At 44.8% G+C, this 15964-nt stretch overlaps 1 protein-coding gene across 4 annotated transcripts in view; it reads right to left on the bottom strand.

Moving 5' to 3' along the window:
* The window catches only part of STAU2 (staufen double-stranded RNA binding protein 2), a 186768-nt gene extending 181216 nt beyond the window's left edge, over positions 1-5552 (bottom strand). For all 4 annotated transcript variants that reach the window (XM_075270414.1, XM_075270416.1, XM_075270415.1 and 1 more), the window contains exon 1: positions 5468-5552. The gene's annotated coding sequence lies outside the window, so the exon portion shown is untranslated. The remainder of the gene's footprint in view (positions 1-5467) is intronic.
* Between the last annotated feature and the right edge of the window lie 10412 nt (positions 5553-15964).

Raw genomic sequence — 15964 nt, 5'->3', positions numbered from 1 at the left:
TAGGACTCTTTGAAACTTTCAGAAAACCTTCCGTCACCAAAAGAATCCATCTAGTATACAATAGTAATGGAGAAACCCTTTCAAGTAACATTTAAAGCGGATAAGTGTGATGACTGGGGATCCAACCACTGGATCTTAAGTGATCACAAGAACTAGGGACTGGTGGTCATGCTCCATTTACATAGGGCACTTGGGGAACCTCCATTGTCATGACCATGACACAGACTATTCACAAAATATATAGGATAAGTGTTAGTGGTGGAAAAATCACTTTATGTCAATTTCAGATGGGGGTATTCAGTATGTGACATACGGAGCATATATTGGCTGTATTTCCCATACAGAACACTGTGCATGGATCTAGTCTCATAGCACCACTCATAGCACCACAGCATTGCGAGACTACTATTCTGTACTGTAATCGTGCTCTCAGTACGGGATAGTATTCCCTTGGTCATAAAGTGACCCACAGCATCATAGATGTCGCGAGACCAGACCCCAAGACAGTATTCAGAATGGAAAATACACTCAATATAGAACATACTTCACTGACTGAATATGCCTGTCTGAGACTGGCCTAATACTGCACAAGGAGGGAGATGCAGCTGCAGTATACCAGTGTAACAGTATGAGGGGAGGAAGAGACATGTAAAATATAGAAATAGGCCCAAGGACACCAGGATAAGCCCAACTACTCCTTGTACTTAAAGGGGTTGTCCAATTTCACCAAATGTTGTTTGTATAATGAAGAGTTATACAATTTAGCAAAATACAATGAAACCTCTCCAAGTGACCACCATCCAACACAGATTATATTTTCCTTGACAGATTTTCAGCTTTTCATACTAGCTTCTTTAAAGGGATTCTACCATTAAAAACTTTTTTTCTAACTAACACGTCAGAATAGCCTTAAGAAAGGCTATTCTTCTCCTACCTTTAGATGTCTTCCTCGCCCAGCCATTCGGTTAAAAATCAGTTTTTCGTTGGTATGCAAATGAGTTCTCTCTCAGCACTGGGGGTGGGCCCCAGCACTCAAATAGTACTGGGGGCGTCCCCAATGCTACGAAAGAAATCTCTCCAACGCCGCCTCCATCTTCGTCAGCAACGGCCTCTTCATCTTCTTCTTCTTCCGGCACTGGGGGTCACACTTATGCACCTGCACAGTCAGCTCTGCCATCGGGCCGCTTACGCGAGCATGTGCAGTACGCCCTGTACTCCATAGAACTACAGGAGCGTACTGCACATGCTCAAAAAAATGTCCGCCGGCATCTGCACTCGGCTCTGCCTGCGGCCCGATGGCAGAGCCGACTGTGCAGGCGCACAAGTGTGACCCCTAGTGCCGGAAGAAGAAGATGAAGAGGCCGTTGCTGACGAAGATGGAGGCGGCACTGGAGAGAGTTCTTTTGCAGCATTGGGGATGCCCCCAGTGCTGTTTGAGCGCTGAAGCCCACCCTCAGTGCTGCAAGAGAACTAATTTGAATACCGACGAAAAACTGGATTTTTAACCGAACGGTGGGGCGAGGAAGACATCTAAAGGTAGGAGAAGAATAGCCTTTCTTAAGGCTATTCCAACGTGTTAGTTAGAAAAAAAGAAAAGTTTTTAATGATAGAATCCCTTTAAGAAGACCACCTCCAAGAAGACCACTTTTGCATGCAATTTTGGGTGGTTTTCACTGTACTTTCTATATCAATTCTTCACAGTTTTCTAGATCTGTTTATTGTAATTCTTTTACTTCCAGCGGATTAAAATCAGCACATGGTCATGTACATAGGTGTATATCTGTATTATATTGAGTTGTGCACCTATATGGCTGTCAATGACCACAAACTGAACTCTTTAGAAACTGGAAGTAAATAAGAGAATGACAGTAAGCAGATTTAGTAAACTGGGAGGAATTGATACAGAAAGTACATAGCAAAAGCATATAACTTTTTAGTATACAATTAACATTTATCGGATGAAAATGGAGGAACTCCAGTCCAGAGGGGAATGCAGTCCAGTCTCTATACTGACCAGACTTCCCAGCCCAAACTCAGTCCAGGATCATAGTAACCTACGGTGTTAGCAGCTCCTGGATCTCCGACGCCTTTATTGTCCCGTTCTACCTACAGTATGGGACAGCAGAACCGAGGGGACACTGGCCTCGGACTGGGATTGTGCCAGGAAATCCAGCCAACATATGGACCAGATTTTCTGTACTATATTTTTGTACTGGTCTAAGCTAGCACAAGCAAGGAAAAAGATGTTTTGCCTGCTGACAGTATGTCACTGGGAGGTAGAGACTCCTAGAAGTATAGATAACTATAATAGAATAACTATAGTCCCACTCCTGGCATGAACGTCAGGCCAGTAAATTCAGGAAACAAATGGACTGAGTTTGAAAGGTGAAACCTGGTGGTGTGATCCCAGCCTAAGGCCAGGGTTACATCTGCGCTGGGATCTCTAGCACAGACCCGGCAGATGCTGGTGCAATCCCCACTTTTTTGTCCAGCAATTTGAGTTAAAAAGGCCGGACATCCAACAGACACCATTACAGTCAATGGAGTCCCTCAGGCTCCATTTGTGTCGGTCATAAAACACATCGGTTTTTCCGTCCTTCTGCTTCTCAATGCTTTTATCCCTGCTGATCTCCATCTCCCAGTCCCTTCTCAACACACATGAAATGTCCGCTCAGTCCATCACTGCTTTGGGTCATTTCCCGTGTGTCAAGAAGGAATCAAGAAATACAGACCAAAGGGGACCAGATAACCATCAAATGGAAACAGCATGATACCTAGTGAGTGGAGTACTTCCTCTCCGTCTTTTTAACCCATTTTGACCGGCCAGTCTTTGGCTCAGGATAAGCAGCGATTATGGCCACAAAGATCAAAATGATCAAAGATTGCTGCAATTCATTTGATAATATTAGTGAAAGGATTGTCATTGCGACCAAGGCTTCAAGTCACAAAACATTATTAGAAGTAGCTTTAAGGACACATGGCCAAGTGGTTGTCCAGGAATTGCTGCGCATGACCACAGAAGCCAATAAGTGGCCTCATTAGTGACCCAGTAACATCACTCACATACATCACCAGGTCCATTACATGTGACACAGGACTTTCAGTTGCAAAAGAATGGCACATGCCAGAATGGAAAGCAACAGTGGTCTTTTTTTTTTTTTTTTTAGTTACACCTTCCGCGTCCTCCTCTGTGATTTGTTCAATTCCTGGACAGCTCCTTTAAGAAAGTGAATATATAAAGCAGGAGGCTAATAAACAGAAGTCAGTATCATTACCTGTACCATACTTAATACAGTGAAACCTCTCCAAAAGACCAACACTTTGTGAAGAGTCTACCCCCCTTCCCCCCATACCACGTTTTCTCTGATTTTCAATTTTCTTCTTTGAAAAGACCGACCCCAAAAGACCACCTTCTTATGCAATTTTGGGTGGTTTTCTCAAAGAACATAACTGTAACATGATGTACATACCGCTAGAAGTTACAAAAGTCAGAATATCCACATTCTACAATTATCAAAAAATCCCAGAGTTCTTCCCATGCAAGATATTGTATGTACGAGTTTTACAAGGACTAAGGCAACATGTCTGATAAACATAATGGTGAGTTTGTGAGCTAAACACCACTTGTGTGCATACCATTCCCTGCACAAGAGCGGGAGCACTTTGTGCAACTGCATTCAACTTTAGTGTGATTTAAGTTAAGATTTTCACCTTCCACTGACTTCTGGATCACACAACAGGGTCAGATCATACACATTACAGCTGTCACTTTTGGTTGGTTTTACCATGTGCTGACACCATGCACTAGGTACAGCTGCTGCTACGGACCCGTCATTAAGTAGGCCCCATTTCCTTTTAGGCATAAATACTCTTAATGATGGAAATTAAGTTTTACTATGGAAACCCATGGTCATCACTTCTATGTACATTGTACGTTTTCTGCAGAAATACTATCTGCACTATTCATGGCCTGTGACATCACTCCATCTATTCTAATATTGTGATGTTACAATAAAGGGGCAATCTTGCGTGACAAGCGACCCCGTCCCCTCCCTGTTCTGAGACATCAGAGTATCCTCTATCCCCGTCCGGTGACAACATAGTATCCTCTATCCCCGTTCTATGACATTACCACATCCTGTATCCCAGTCCTATGTCATTACAGCATCCTCTATCCCAGTCCTATGACATCACCACATCATCTATCCCCGTCCTAAGACATTACAGTATCCTCTATCCCTGTCTTATGAGATTACCACATCCTGTATCCCAGTCCTATGTCATTATAGTATCCTCTATCCCAGTACTAAGACATCACCACATCCTCTACCCGTTCTATGACATCACCGCATCCTCTATTCCCATCCTGTGACATCACAGCATCCTCTATTCCCATCCTGTGACATCACAGCATCCTCTATCCCCGTCCTATGACATTACCACATCCTGTATCCCAGTCCTATAACATCACAGCATCCTCCATCCCCATCCTGTGACATCACAGCATCCTCCATCCCCATCCTGTGACATCACAGCATCCTCCATCCCCATGCTGTGACATCACAGCATCCTCCATCCCCATCCTGTGACATCACAGCATCCTCCATCCCCGTCCTGTGACATCACAGCATCCTCCATCCCCGTCCTGTGACATCACAGCATCCTCCATCCCCGTCCTGTGACATCACAGAATCCTCCATCCTGTGACATCACAGCATCCTCCATCCCCACCCTGTGACATCACAGCATCCAGTATCCCTGTGTATTGGGACAGCCCAAACATACAGTTTTTTATGTTGTAAACCTGCTGTCAAAACATGGTCATCACAAGTTTAGCTACAAGGCCTAAGTTTCTCGCATTGCCCCCGGAGCCATGTACCTGTATTTGCAAAGCCTCAATGATGCCCACAGCTGGGTTTACCACTACCCTGTATAGGGCAAAAGGGCAACACACCCTTTCAGCCATTTACCCCTTGCGGGCCCATAGAAAGCATAACAAGCCTAACCATGGAGCTGCCATATTTTTTTTTGCAACTGTAAGGGCTGCCCCTAGAAGTGGCACCGGCCACCGCAGTAGTCGCCCCCCAGCATGACAGATGTGTAACCCCATATAGCACCACATTATACCATGCATTATGGTGTAAGAATAAGGCTATACATGATGCACAACCTACAGACACATATGTAATGTATATCATATACATAGAGATATATGTATCCATCTATATATATGGTGCTGCACCATGTCACAGCACACATGCATGTATGCAGCATCCAGTGCAGCCTGGCACAGCTGGCATTACAGTAGCTGGTACTCCCCTGCAGTCTAGGTGCCCACTGATGCACTGGGTACCTAAGCCCTGTGATGGTGCATTCATCAGCCTGTCATACCCCGCTAGCGCAGACACTAGTGTGTCACACGTGTGTCACGACTACCGGCAGCCCTTGTATCGTGCCGCACAGTTACCTGGCTGTCCCGGGCCGGGCTGCTCACACCTCCAACATTGACAAACACTAAAGAGAATGAGCGTCCACGGACCGCCCCCTCCCCTGACAGCGGCTGCACACACCAAGTCGCGGAAAAGGGGAGATCACATCAATCCTGTATTATATCCACCGACAATATTAACGTAACTAGAAATGACAGTGTACCTACCAGATAAACAGATGTAAATATTGCTTCAAATTTATTGAGCGTCTCACTAGTCGTGTCTCGTCTGTATTTTAGCTAATATACCAGAAACTTGTCCCCTGTCTGTACGTTGGTATCGTCCACCGCCCTCACGCTCGTCGGCACTGAAAAGCAGCCATTATTCACATCGCTAGCGACACTACATGGTCAGGCCTGGTAGTGCAATAGAATAATTGCTTACTGGAGAGCTAGGAAGCAAAGCACAGAAGCAGTGGGATAAAGGAAAGAGGAGGAGGAGGGGAAGAAGTTGCTGGAAGCACAGAAAGCAGCCACAGTATTAAACAATAGTTGGGAGAAATAAACCTGGAAACTTCTCTCAGTCACGTTGAGGGCAGTGAAGGCCCGAGGAGGACACAAGCTTATCATGTCTCTTGTGTAATATCTGCTTGGAATGAGGGTCACGTGTTCTGACAGGTTACAAAGACACTGATGTGACAAATAAGTGAACCCCAAGGATATCAGTGGTCTCTGCTACCTGGGATGTGGAGTGAATATGAACTACTATCCCCAGCATGGCCTTTTATTCATTTCTTATGGCACCAACATATTCCATAGCGCAGTACACAGGTCGGAGAATTACAGCCCCTGTCCTCAGTGGGTCACATTCTAAACCCCCTTACGTACCCCACGGACAATGTCATTGTAAGACAGCAAACAGTAGATTTTAGGATTGAGAGGAAAATTTCTTGGTTATGGTTGTGGAATAAGGGGAGGTCCTCCAACAAGGGAGCCCAAGGTGGCATACAGCACACCCCTTTATGGTATTAAAGGGATCCTATCATAGAAACCCTTTTATCTGAGTAACACGTCAGCATAGCCTTAAGAAATAATGACAATAGCCTTAATAGCCTGTAATGATGACAATAGCCTTAAGAAAGGCTATTCTGATCCTACCTTTCGTTGTCTTCTCCGCGTCGCTATTCTGTAGGAATCCCGGTTCTTTTCGCTATGCAAATGAGTTCTCTCGCAGCACTGGGGGCGGGCACCCGCGTTCAAACAGCAGTGGGGGCATCCCCAATGCTATGAGAGAACTCTCTCCAGCGCCGTCTCCATCTTCGTCAGCAGCATCTTCTTCATCCTCTTCTTACGGTGCAGGTTTCCAACTTCTAGGCCTTGGGCAGAGCAGACTGCGCATGCCCACAGGCCATGAGAAAATGGCCGCTAGCACTGTATTGTAAGCGGCCATTTTCTCGTGGCCTGTGGGCCTGCACAGTCTGCTCTGCGCCGGAAGACGCTGCTGATGAAAATGGAGGCGGCGCAGGAGAGAGTTCTCTCGCAGCATTGGGGGATGCCCCCAGTGCTGCGAGAGAACTCATTTACATACCGACAAGAATTGGGATTCCTACAGAACGGCGGCGCGGAGAAGACAACGAAAGGTAGGAGACGAATAGCCTTTCTTAAGGCTATTCTGACGTGTTAATCATAAAAAAAAGGTTTCTATGATAGGATCCCTTTAAGTTTATAGTTTTATATAATGAACCCAGTGTCAGACTGAGGCGCCTACAGCCCACCAATGACATTCATTCAGGGGTCCACTATATGGTTAGATGCAAATATCACCTGCAGGACGCTGTGGCTGCCACGGAGGTGTAAAATTTAAAAAAAAAAAACATACTCACCTGTCCTCAGCACCCTGTTGTCCTCCTCTGTCTGTTCGGTCTCACACCTCATTTCTGGAAATCCTGTACCCAATTCCTCTTAGTGGTCACATGAGGTGCAGGACTCCCAGCAAGAAGGTGCCAGCACGAGACTGAATGGACACTGGCGGCGGACAACGGGGTGCTGAGGACAGGCGAGTATGCTTTTTTATTTTAAACCTCCAGCCCACCACATGAGTTGCTCCAAGTCCTGGACAACATCTTTAAAGGATTTATCCATGTTTCTAATATTTATGGCCTGTCCTTAGGATAGACCATCAATATTACATCTGTGATGATACAACAGTCAGGACCTCTGCAGATGAGTTTTTCCATTACAGTGCAGCTACAGGTAATGATGACAACCCTAGGAGCTGCACTGATCACTTACCATACAGGATGTAGCAGTGGTTTTAGATAGTGCAGTGGTGCACATCGTATGGCAGGTGAGCAGCATGGCTCCTGATATGTTATTACCTTTAGTCGTCCTGTCTCGGTGCAGCTCAACTGTCCTGATGGTCGGTCCCTAAAAACAATTCCACTGGTGGCCCCTAGACACCCCAGTCCGACCCTGCTGGTATAGGGGGTATTGTTTTTATGATGACTGTCCTAAGGGCTTTGAGACAGGCATGGGAAGATGGTGCCTTGTATTCATCCCATAATCACTTCCCAAATCAATGGCACATTTATAGGGAATTTTTTATATTGTCATCCACACATTTATTTCTTGCCATGCCAGTTTTATGCCAGTTAGATAGGGCACATTTACTAGCAAATTTTTACAGCAGGAAACCTAGGGGGTCGGATCGCTCAGGCTATTCACTGCAATACTACTGTATGCCATCACTGTGCCATTTAGACGCTGCGGTCCCGTTTGACCACAGGATCTAAAGGGTTAAACAGCAGCGATCGGTGCAAAACGGTTCTGTGTTCTGGTTGTAGTTTCAACAATGGCAGAACTACAATCTCCTATAGTGGTGCTCCATTTTCACTGTACAAAGACAACACCATTCTCTTTGCAAAACGTCACATGATGTGCCCTGTTTGGAGGGACTATACACCCACAACTTACCCTACACCTGGCTCTTCCCCTTTGGCCTCTCAATAATGAAAAATGGTCAAAGAATCACCATTGACCATCTGGCAGATTTGGAAAGTGCTTGGGATATTCTTGGGCTTGACCCCGTTGTTGTCCCCTCTTGGATGCCAATTACAGATGACTCGTCTTTACCTCCTCTGCCTCAATACCCACCGATACCTCTACAGTATAACAGTCATATTTTGACCCTGCCCCAAATGGCATGACCCAAAAAGAGGGGTGACCCTAGCCTCTCTGCTGCCTGAGGCAAATCATAGAAAGCTATCCCCCCCATAATATTTAAAAAAAATAGCCACCCAGCTATCTTTAGTTGTGTGATGGAGCTCCCCTAGTCGGGACCCACACCCCCACCGGCCAGGGGTGAACCTGCCCCTTTCGCCGCCCCCCCCCCCCGGAGGAGGGGGCGGAGTGCGGGCGTGGCTGAGTGGAGGGGGCGTGGTGACTCGAAGGGGGCGGGGCTTAGCGCCGTTCGCCGGCAGAGAGCAGGCACGGAGAGGGCCTGAGCATGAGGGGAGGCCGCTGGAGCAGCGCTGCTCCAGTGGCCTCCCCAAACCACCGCTCGGTGCTAAGCCAGTCCAGGACAGCTTGTCCTGGACTGGCTTAGGTTAGCAAAAATGCCGCCCTCCCAGGGGTCCTGACATAGCGCCGCCTGAAGCGGTCGCTTTAGGTCGCCTCATGGGAGGTGCGGCGCGGCCACCGGCAGATCAACAAATCCCATTATTTGGCTCCCACATAGTATAACACCTCCTTTATTTGGCCCCCACACAATATACAACCCTTTTTTTTTTTTTTTTTTTTTTTTTTTTTTTTTTTTTTTTACCCACAACGGGACACCTGACCCCTTTCTCTTGCCCCCACATAGTATATGACCCCTTCTTTCTGGATCCCAACCACCAGAGTGTTCAGGGGATTTTATAAAAGGCAACACTACACAATAAAGAAGACACAGACACAATGAATTAATTTAATTAAGCTAAGCTTTATTACTATAATACATATAAAATAATTAGAAACCATCCAGTATAATTTATAGGATTTACTGCATAAAATAGTGTGACCCAGAGGAAAGCGAAAAGAACCCCCATATAAGGGGGGGGGGGAATCCTTCCTGACCCCAAGTCCTGGCGATCAGCTACTCCCTGGTTCACTGCAGTAATGACACTGCATAGGGCCCTGTCACACATATATATTTTAGGTCTACGCAATAAGTACCAAATATACTCGAGTATAAAGCTGAGACCCCTAATTTTACCGCAACATTTTATATTATACACCTATAGTTTTATTTTTTTTTTTAAATTAGACTTTTCCTTTGATCGTACGCATCAGGTAGCAGAGGGGGGGTGGGGTCAGGGGAAATGTGTTCGTCTATATATATTATGTTCCACAGCGGCCCCCAAAACCTCTACTATGCCCCACAGTTGCCCGCCTAACTCTATTATGCTCCATAGCCGCTGTGGGACATAATAGTGGTTGCAGGGGGTCACTGCTACTCTTTTTTTTTTTTTTTAAAGGACCCCCCCCCCCCCCCATTTTTATAACATACCAGTAAAACCGATATGTAAATGAGCCTGTCTGTGCACCCTGGCTTTCCTCCAAGCCACCGTGCACCCCCCTGCGTCATACTTTGAAACCGGCCCCTCTTTAGCTTGTGCGCCAAAGAATTCCTCCCCCTCTCCCCTTGTAACCACCTCCAGCATCTCTCATGTCACTATACATATACATTGAAATCTCGGGCATGCGCAGTAACACTCCTTTCTGAGCGCTACTGCACATGCCCGAGCGCCATTTTCTTGTGGACAGACGAAGAAAGCACGCAAGAAATGGTGATGAAAGAGAGAAAGAGGAATTTTCGGAGCGCAAGCAAGACGGGGCGGTTTGAAGGCATGATGGAAAGGGGTGCGTATAGGTTTCTGTTTGAGGAGTATCCAAACAGACTCCCCGAACAGAAACCTGAACGCAGATGTGAACCAGGCCTAAGCATCACATTATAAAATACAATTTTAGTATGTATAATGGTAGACATGTATAGAAGAAAATACAGATAGATAGTTGTATATACTTACACATATATCCATCTACTCACACACATACAGTCATATACAACATACACACACCTATTTACACACATACAGGACTCACAGTATATAAGACACATAATGTAAACACATACACATATTTAAACAAGAATATATACTTACCTTTGAGTGTATTGTTGGGTGCACAGGACATGGAGGAAACTCCTGTGCAGCTCTGCCTGGCAGTGGAGTAAGCTTTGACATTGCAAGAGACTTCTCTCCTCACACTCCGATGCTGAGGGGGAGGGGCGGCACAGCAAGCTGATGTGTGCAGGGAAACTTAAACCCTGTTTATGATATTTTATGTCTATTTCTATGTTAGATTTTTTTTTTTACTATTTTTATTATTTTACTTAGATTATATTGTTATCTTAAAGGGGTTGTCTAGGAATTGGACCAACTCCTGTGAAGGCCAGGGAAAATAAAAGAAAAGCACCCGCACCTATCCCTGGCACACTGTCACCCGCCGCCTGTGTCTGTTCAGACTTTGCTGGTACCTGGATGCTGTAAATCCTGCGTCCCACGTGACCGCTGAGTAGCCACAGCAGTCGCTGGTAAGTAACCGGTGATGGTGTGAGTGATGTCATCAGTTCCCTCTCCAGCGGCCACTCAAGCCACTGATTGAGGTCAGCAGTCACATGGGACGCAGGACTTACAGCATCCAGGTAGCAGCAGAGACTGAACAGACACAGGCAGTGGATAACCGAGCGCTGGGCATAGGGGAGAATGGGTATTTTAATGCGACACCTCTTCTGGCCTCCATACAGATTGTCCCAATTCCTGGACAACCCCTTTAACTTACATGATGAAATAATATTCTATTTAGTGTATTTTTCAGATTTTTTTTTACTATAACTTTAGATTTATAATTATTCCTATCTTGTCTAGTTTATATCATATGTGACCACTATCACTCTATATTATAATTATGTTCTGACTTTTTCTTCTTTTTAAATTTTATTGTGACTATACTTACCTAAATTCTGCGCAAGAAGGAGGCGATCCTGGCCCTAACTCTGCGGAGGATCCGTCTTACTGGGATGCAGGACCAGGCGCAGCAAGGTGTTTCCTCCTCTCTATCTTCAGATGACTCTGAGGCCTCTTCATCTGATGTCTCTTCTTACTCTGCATCTTCAGTTGACTCTGAGGCTTCTTCTTCTGATGTCTCTGATTCCTATAAATAATATAAGATAAGATAAGATCATCCTTTAATAGGATGTTTAATAGGAAATTTCAGCATGTTACAGCAGCATAGTAATTGTCACGATACTAGTGGTACAGGATCAGGAGTCCAGTAGTCGGGGAATGCAGAGGCAGCTGGAGACAGCACGTGGGTAGCCCACAGGGGGCTGAGGCAGTAGTCCAAGAGAAGATGAGAAAAGACCAGGTAGAAGTTTATAGTAATTCAGGAGCTGTATTAGAGCTACAGTGAGCTTGCAGTCAGCAGGTGGAGTTCCAAGGAAATGAAGAAGATCTCCAGCAAGGAGGGCTCCTGGGTGTTCAGGCTGTATCTGAAATAAACAGAACACAATACCAACACATCAAGAAGTGTCAGAGTCCCCTATATATAGGCAACCCAATCAGAGTAATACAGGGCGGGTTCCAATCATTAGATAGAGCTGATGAGCCTCAGGAGCAGATTCCACACAGAAGTCCAACAGACAGATATTCAACAAGCTGAATAGCTCAGGAAGCAAGGAGACACTGGGCAAGACAGCAGGTCACAAGTTCAAATTCTGACAGTAATACAAATACAGGATATATACATAGTAATATATTACAGAAGTAGACACACATATGCTGAGAAGATATACTAGGAGTCCATAGTAGCTAAGGAACAGAAGAAGGAAGACTTCATAATCATTTAGTTTTCTGTGCGGAGTGATCTTCGCTTGGTCTGATGTAGATTATACAGCCTGATCGCGGTTGGAAGGAAGGACCTGCGATAGTGCTCCTTCTCACACTTAGGATGAAGCAGACGGTCACTTACAGTGCTGCCAAGTCCCATCTGGGTCCCATACATGGGGTGGAATTTGTTCTCCCGCATGGAGGTCACCACAGACAGTATGCATCTGTCACCCACCACCTGTACTGGGTCCAGGGGGCTCCCCAGGACAGAGCTGGCCCTTCTGATCAGCCTGTCAATCTATTTCTGTAATGAAGTCACAAATAAAAATAAATAAATATCTATTTTAGATGGATGTAAGGATAAGATATGGATCTCTATGATATAATATGACTATGTGGAGACATCACTTACATCGTCGCCCGGATTCACGTAGATCGGCTGCAATAGATCAGGTAATGGTTAGTTTTCTGTGCCGTGTAATCTTATGATCATGTGCAGTAATCTAGTGGCTCTATGGTGAAATGGTGAGAAGATCCTGCTCTATAGAGGATCTCGGGTGCTGGTGTAATGGATTGACATGTTATGTGTCAGTGATCAGTCAGTAACGTGCAATCACAGAATAAGAAGAATCTGCAGAATTATAGACTCTGAGATCTTCTGGGCTGTGTATCACATGTATGTATTACAGTCTATATGTACAAGGCTCTTACCCCGTCCTCAGAGTCTTCATCGTCTTCATCTTCATCCTTAGAGAAGTAAAGAGATAAATATATTAAATCTAAGGCGTTCTGGATCCAACAAAGTACATGGGCATAGAGTTTGTCTGTTCTCCTGGTCTTTACATGAGTTTCCTCTACACTCCATAATGTACTGATATTCCTATAAAACTGACCCTACTGTATATGTGTGTGATATAGGAACATTATATAGTGAGCCCCATTGTGGGCAGTGACTGATGTGTATGATGACAATCTCTATAGAGCGCTACAATACAGCACAATAACTAACACAATTGTATGATATTGTCTTATGTGGGGAGGGGGCAGTGAAGCAGATTTTCTGTAATATCAGATACGGTCATGTATGTGACAAATATTAATATTATATCACATTCTGTCCTATGTTCTAATGATTTGCTGATATCACTTACGTAGCTCTCCATGATCAGGATTCTGATGAGTATTGCCTGTAAAAATATAGAAATGAAAATAACATGAAACACTGGCGAGGTCATTTACTTCTAATGTGAACAGAGTCTTAACCCATCATTTCCCTTTGCTATTCACATTGGAAGTAAACGACCTGGCAGTATGTTATAGAGTAGGATTGTATAATATGATGTATAAAGTGTTGTTTTACATAGTTTTTTATTCTCTTCTTCTCAGATTGTCTATGTGTGATGATAATGTGGTCACGTGTCTCTAGTGTCGTGTCGTGTCGGCTGGTGTCACTTACATATTCCTCGCCGCTCCTCAGGATGTGCACCACGACGAAAACCTGGGAATGCTGCAAGAAAACTTCTTATATTTATTTGTCCTGAGCTACATTTGCATGTAACATTTGCGTGTAGTGTAGACATGTTGTATGCGTTCAATAATACAATATAGACAAAGCAACAACTACAGAAAAAAAGACACTGACAACGACATTGATGGTGAATCCGGCCAGCAGTGTCATTGCCATCATGGGAGGGACGTCGTAGATCTCCTCGTCCTCTGGAAGGCGCTCCATGTCTCCTTGGTTTGGCTGGCTCCTGAACAAAAAGATATTGTATAAGGATATATAAGGGATAGAAGATGTGATACAAGATATGTCGTGTTCATGTAGTGTCATATATATATATATAATTCTGCTGCACTTGGAAGCTGTGAATGGGAATACATGAAACCCTATTCACTAACATGTAATATCAATGTACTGCCATAAATATCTGCACCTGCCAAACCATCTGAACAGAGAGATGTGCATTAGATTCACTAGGATATACACTCCTGTTACTGTCCCTTATGCAGTACACCTGGACTCCCCTATACAGTCTCCTTGGAAGCCATTGGACTCATAACGTACCTTATAATTACATTTTATAGGATTAATATACAAACCTTTCACCTGAGACATTTGGCATCAGTGAGTGGTAACACAACATCTAAGAGCTGAATATTTCAATATAAACAGGGATACAATATGGATACCAGTCCATAAGGACCTGCAGGTGGTTTATTGTCCAAAATACACCTGACAGGTTTCTTTTATATAGAGACTGCAGCACCTATAGGGATTCAAGTCTGTCACCAGGGTGAAGCATAATAAACCAGCCACATGGTTAGATAGTGTTACATCCAGGTGAGCCTGACCTATGTAAATTTCTGCCTCCATTGATCACATATTAATATTTTTTACAATATGTAAATGAGCAGTGTGGAGCACTGAGGGCGGCTCTGTTACTCCAAACTGCTAGGCCCCATCCTGCTCTAATCCACCAGTATGAATGTGAGAACACAGGGCCGGGTGAGATTTCAGCATCGCTATCCCTGTCACTCATAGAGAGGTGGGGGCGTATTAGAGCAATGTGGGGGGCATCAATTTGGAACAACAGAGCCGCCCTTGGTGCTCCAGTTGGGTCAATTGCATATTGTAAAATAAATGAATATCTTAGCAATGGAGGCAGAAATTTCCATGGCAAAATATGACAGGTGAGGCAGATTTATCTAACTGTGTTGCTGGTTTAATGTGATCCACTCTGGTGACAGACTCCCTATAACAGTAGGAGGACGGTGTCATTTTTTTGCCCCCCCCCCCCCCCCAATGGACCTCAAAGTGGTTCTATTATGTGACTTGTTCCACCACAACAAGCCGACCGGCAGCTACGCTAGGAAATAAAGATGTTATTTCTCTGGTAATGCAGCGATACAAAAAAAAACTTTTATTTTAAAAACGGTTTTTATTGCACAAAAGTAAAAAAAACATAGAAAAGCTACAGGTCTGTGGTATCGCTGTAATCATACTGAACCATGGAATAAAGGTGACAACGGGGTGGCACAACCCCCCCCCCCCCCACACACACACACACACACACACACCAAACAAAACAACGAACCCCCAGTGTTGAGACCCCCCAGTGATCAGATACATGTAACCCACCCTGTGGATAGGGAATAAGGGGTAATTGTGAGAAAACCTCTTTAAGATCCAGTTCACATTATAATTTGCCAGTACCATAGATATGCCAGGTAGTACCCAGTACATGCCCATCACATACCAGTCACATGACCTCATCACTGTAACCAATTAACCAATGTGAACACGGATGTGTAAAATATGTCGGCCATTTTAGCCTAACTGTAACAAATGTGCTGGAAACATCGCTGAGCATTTACTAATATACTGTAATAAGCCCGGCATGGTGGTTGTCCCCGCTGAGCAGTGTTGCCCCCTTGTGGAATACAGACAGCTTCCCTGTTGTTCAGATACAAAATGACCCCTGATAGAGGAGTATATACCCAGATCTGTCCATTAGCGCCCTCTATTGAATAACCCTGTGCATGGTGCTGTATATGTGCTAGTTATCTATAGTGTGATGGACGGGTCAATAGAGGCCAAACTGGTCAC

Source organism: Leptodactylus fuscus, chromosome 4, assembly GCF_031893055.1.
Source record: "Leptodactylus fuscus isolate aLepFus1 chromosome 4, aLepFus1.hap2, whole genome shotgun sequence".
In the NCBI taxonomy this organism is placed as follows: Eukaryota; Metazoa; Chordata; class Amphibia; order Anura; family Leptodactylidae; genus Leptodactylus; species Leptodactylus fuscus.
This window is presented reverse-complemented; position numbering and strand designations above follow the sequence as displayed.